The sequence below is a fragment of the Atta colombica genome, unplaced genomic scaffold, assembly GCF_001594045.1.
Source record: "Atta colombica isolate Treedump-2 unplaced genomic scaffold, Acol1.0 scaffold164, whole genome shotgun sequence".
In the NCBI taxonomy this organism is placed as follows: Eukaryota; Metazoa; Arthropoda; class Insecta; order Hymenoptera; family Formicidae; genus Atta; species Atta colombica.
In genome coordinates, this window is record NW_017259255.1 from 980,820 (window position 1) to 986,887 (window position 6,068).

Consider the following 6,068-nt stretch of genomic DNA (forward strand, 5'->3'; position numbering starts at 1 on the left):
AAATGCAAATATTTTTTTCACGAAAAAAATGCGCGAAATAGTAAAATTAAGTATTTAAAAGTCAATTCTTTTTTACATTATCCAATTTTTTTCGTAGAATTTTTTCTACGTGTCATTCACGCTAGTAAGTTCTGGGAAATCTCAAATAAGAAATAGGAACGCTGAATCGTCAATTGTTTAATTAGCAGCCAATATCTGGCACAGAATGTGGGTAATTAGGACTCGTACTTCTTTCACAATGTAACTATAAGAGTGCAGGCTACCGAGGTAGGTTGACTGGAACGATTAGGTCGGGAAAGTCTATCCTACATCCAAACTTAGAAACGAGGTGAGATTATGTATGTTGACGAACATTTTTGTATAGATTTCGTGCGATAAACGATCTTTTGGCAATAATAAGACTTCAATCATACTCGAAATAATTCACTCAATTTAAACATTAATTTTTATATATGAACACAACATTCTTTTTCTACATAAATAAAACATATTTATTGTCTAAAAGGAATTCATAAATACGTAATATATCTGTAGCTGTCCATAAACTATCTCATAATTCTTATGTTCTTCAGCGAGTATTTCTATCACTTTCCTCTTCTTTTTCGCCTTCTTCACGATCAATATTGTTCGGCCTACAATTTTCTATTTCACAACGCCTTAATCAGCAATATGACATATACAAATGTATGAACACACGCAAATACATAGCCGTCTAGATGCCGTAACGCAAACAATAGTTTGACCAAGTAAGCGAAGTTCTCTGAATCTGCAGACGTTAGGAAAAGCTGACCAATGCACATTCCATCATTGATTAGTCTATTACATCTGCGCGCACAGTGAAAATGTAACATTCATGAAATTGCGAGTTTACAAATTGAATCTTGATTCTTGCGATATTCTCCAGTTGCTCTAATTTAATTAAGGAAAAATGCTTTCGTCGATTAAAAAATATCTATCTACAATCTTACAATATCAAATTCTAACGTTATAAATGAAATACAAATATATAAACAAATATATAAACAGAACAATATAAAAGAAATAATTTCTATAAAAACATTTCAATTTCTGACACTGGTTATTCGTAAATTTTTTACTTTTATTATATCTATCAAAATATGAATGTTTCAACCATAAGTTTAGATTTCGTTTTCAATACAAAACTATGTAAAGAACATTAATTACAAAAAAATCATCTCATAAATAAATCGCAAAATTTGTCATTGAATACACATTCGTAAAAAGATTTCTGTTATCGCACGCATAATAATGTGATGCCAAAAAAGTGAATTACATTAATTCGATGAAGAATTACATTAATTCAATGAAGAAATCTCATCGAATTTGAAACAACTGATATGACATATTTGAAATTCCGCATCAATGCCGCAATAAAAATGTTAATTCATATGTCGAACCATTCGAATGATTCGTTCGTTAACCGTATAAGTTTAATAAAAAATTTATAATTTTCATCTTTTTAATAATAAGTGTGTGAAGGCATATATGTATTTTAGTAGACATCGTGATTCGACATATTAACATTTTTATTACGACGTGACACTGAATTTCAAATATGTCACATCAATTGTTAAATTCGACGAGGTATCATCGGATTATTATAATTCATTTTTTTAACGTTTTCAGTATCACATTATGTGTGCGACAATAAGAACCCCTTTTTATGAAACATGTATTCAATGTCTAACTTTGCGATTTTTTAAGATGTAATTAACGTTCTCTGCATAATTTTGTATTAAAAATGGCTTAAACTTATTGAATGAAATGTTTATATTTTAATATAATAAAAATAAAAAGCACACAAACAGTCATGCAATGTCAAGTTCTCAATTTTTCCATATTGTTTTATACATACAGGACCTATTTTTTGATTCCGTTTTAATATTAAAAAACAAAATATATATTAAAAGGGTTTTTAATTTTAGCTAAGCCCTTTTAATTTATGATGTAAATCCTAAATGGTCGAGCTGAGTTTTTAGTGCTTAAATAATAAATTTTCTTTTTGTAGTAGCTATTAAATAAATGAAAAAAATAATAGATTTCGAAAGGAGTAATTCCACAATTGTCCCATATAATTGTCCCAACAAAAAGAAGTATATGATATTGCGTTTAAATTCAATATTGTATCTGATTAGACTTCTTGAAATTCCATTCACTTTTAAATGGCGCGCATTCCTGAGCTTCAAATAGATCGAGCGTGGCATAAGCTTGTTGTTACATGGTCAAACGACTTTTGTTGCGGCACGCGAAAAGACGGTGATAGAATTCAGAGAACCGGCCTTACCGAACGCTCCAGGAGAAAACAGAAGAGGCGAAGAAATTCTTAGAAAGATAGATAGATAGGATATGTCTCGCCTGAACTAGGCCAAAAGTGCAGAAAGCCAGACGTCGTAACTTCTCTACGTAATGCGTTAGCAAGCATTACGTTATACCAGACGTTACGTTACCGGATAGTCGCCAGTCAGATAAAGTTCCTTCACCCTGGCTGTCAACGGCGCACTGTCGTGCTGTCGTAAGTGCGTTTTCACCGCCTCGCAATGATCCGTGCCGTGCCGCGCCGTTTATCGATCGATCGAATCACGGATTTATGCGACTGTTGAAACGCTGTACCAGCACTACCAGCTAGTTTCGGTTGCACGACGGTAGTAGCACTATCATTATGCCTGCCAATCTGTTCTGCTGATAAAAAGCTGCCTTAGGTGGCCCGGATGATGTAGTAATGCTGTTAATTGTGATACAGATGAAGATAAGATACATTTTGCGAAAGCGTCCAATCAAACTACTCGACTATAAACTGGTATAGTGAATTAACAGAATACAAGTTGAACATTCCTTTGAGAATATTATTTATGAGATTATAAAATATTATAAAAATATCGTTGTCAGAATAATTTTACAGCATCGAAAAATAACTGTAATTCATCTTCATATTGTCTCTAATAAAAATTTCACATAATACTTTCATTTGATACTATTATTATTTTTTGTTGTACACAAATCAAATTTCTATTCTAGTTTTTTAACAAAATTGCGAATTGTTATTTTATTCTTGTTATTTCTTGTTGTTTATTACTCCATAAATGTATTTTTCATTTTATCTTCGGATTCGCTTCGGTCATTTAATCCTAGCTATTAATATCAGAGTGCAGTGTTGTCATTAAGAAGTGAATAGTAATGCGACATTATTACCTCGTAATACTTATAACGTTACACTTAATTTCAAACGCATGAAGTCCTTTCACTGCGCATATAACGGTCTTCACGCGTTGCAATCATCATGCACACGCCTGCGCAAGAATAATAGCATTTAAACCTACTCTAGAATTATTAAAGCAAAAGATATATAATGTTTTCTTTTCGAAAATGTAGCATCTCGAAAATGTGCCATTCTTTTAAAAAAGTGACAGAAAATATGTTGAAGCGTTTCTTAAAAACTCATAAATTCATTAATTAATTTAAAATTTTATCGAATAAGCAAAAATAAAATTTAATTTTAAATTATCACACATACGTATAACGGTATTATTTTAATAGAAAAGAAAAAAAATGTTTGTTTAAAATATTAAATCTAGCTATCAAGTTTATAAGGATATTTTTCGAATAAGTATGAGAGCTTGACGAAAATGTAGCGATACGCTAATGATTTCGTCAACCCTATTAGTCGCTGTATTTATATTCGCGTGCAGTGTCTTATATTAGATACGGTCAAAGTGCAACGTCCTCCGTTCTCCGTCGTCGAGGTCGATCGCGCCAGCCGAGAGCGCGGCGTTGGAATATTCAAAGGCGGGTCACAGCATATCTTTATTCAGTATGAGATACAATAAAATCTAAACATAAGGCACAAGGATTATATTATCGCAATAAAATATTTGTAATAAATTTAAGTATAATTATGTGAAGGCCTCGAGAATGAGAAGTGAGTCAAGTGCACTTTTTTTGCTATAATAGTCTCTATCGATTAGTATAAGAAGTTTTAGAAGAAGTAATGTTTAACGCGGGGAAAGGCTAGTTCGTTAGACGTATTTGACTCTTGCAACAAATGTGCAGTCATATATCATTGAATGTATTAATTTCTATGTACGCTACTGTCGAGAAGAGGGCACTCGAGAAAAATTCTAAATCTAAGTGAAAAATTTCGCAATATAACTATCCGGCTAATCTTCTGAAGTCTCGCGAAACCTCGCCTCTGATCGGCGATCTTCGACTCGCGGGGGTGAATGTCCGCCCACTAGGACAAGCTGCATCGAAATTGCATACGCGAGAATTCATTCGTCGCGGAACGCAGTCGTGCGCAGGTAAACATGATCTGCCCGAGCAATTGATCGCCACCTCTTTTCGACGAGATTCACTCGTTGGGCCGGTGACCCTTTGCTATTTTTGCGCGCGCAGACTTTGCTAATATGACACCACTTGATTCCGATTAATATCCCATTACCTTTTATGCAGGATAGATATTAATGGAATCATGTGATGATTAATGTATAATATAGTCATCATCTCATTGATAGTTAACGATAATCTAAAATGAAACTTGCTGAAATTTATTTTTAGTAAATATAGTTTGTCAGGAAAATATAATATCCTTTTTCGATCCTTTTTTTTTTTACTAAAAGTAATACTACTTGGCATGAATTTTTAATTCGGAAGTGCTAAAAAACAGATTTTAAGCATGAAATACGTACGGAAAAAGCCTGTTCTGATAATACATTAGCGCTTGCGACACGTCATGACGGTCTGCCAAGGATTGTTGGAGCGGATTAAGGTATGCCGAGGACCAGAAGCGTAACCCATTCGCTTGTCGGCCGCCGCCTAACTCATCGATTTCACCATAGATGATATTTCTCCATAGATCATATAGTAGATTGTAGTTAGCAATACTTTAATTAACATTTTATCTTTAACAGTGTGTACGTGTATCGGTAGGTTTATAACAGTTCATTTATTAACTTACAAATTGTTACGTGGCTTTTATAAATATATTCGATTCTGTACAAATAAATACACTTTCAAATTATACAACTATAAATGTTTTTAATATTTTTTTCAATCTGTGCATAATAACACATGGAGGTTACATATACGTATAAATGTTTCATGACGTTAAAATTATGAAATAAAAATATTTTGCATTCCGAATAAATTTGAGAATAAATATGCATTTGAAAATAAATATGAAAAGAATGAGATTAAGCAAGAGGGGTTTCGCTTGGATGAAGGAGTTAATCCGAGCGTTTATCCGCAGTGTATGTAAAGCAATATTAATACAGTAGGAAAAAGGGATAGCTGGTTTCTGTATTGAAAATTGTTAAAACGTTCATAAATCAAGCGCCGCATATGAGAATTGTGATTGCTAACCGTAAGAATTTAATTTGTATTTATTCATCAATTGCGCATTTAAAATCATGACTTTTAAAAGAGCATTATCTATATATATAATAAAATATAATTCGTTCATGTTCAAGATATCACCCATCGTAAAAATTTTAATCAAGTTTATGAGAATAAAGGGAGCTATGTAATACACAGGATGTATATATTGAATCCCGTCTTGAAAGCGAAGTTGGAGAAAGGATACGATCGCTCGCAACAATTGCTTCGTGATTCGAAGAGTTCCCAAATGACAAATGGTTGCACTTTGTACAGCGCCACACCCGCTCAAGGGATTAAACTGACGATAATGCGACCGATGTATAGTTTGAAGCGCGCGCACGGAGAATTCTAACAAATATATATTCGACGGTGTTCTCCGGGAAAATTATACGTCAAGCATAAGTGACGCGTAAATTCTAGTGTAACTTCAGTAGGAAAAAAAATAGCTCAATTACGTTTCGTCACGATCTCCTTCCTCTCCCGCACATTGCACGTTTCAATAATAATTATTTGCTAAATAGGATAAGTGGAATTCTATCATCACTTGCGTGTACTCGTTATAAAAATTAAAGTTTTGCGAATTTCAATCTATAAGATTTCATGGTAGCATAATCATCTCTATTATTAATAAATTTTAATTATTACAACATATTTTATAAGATATATATATATATATA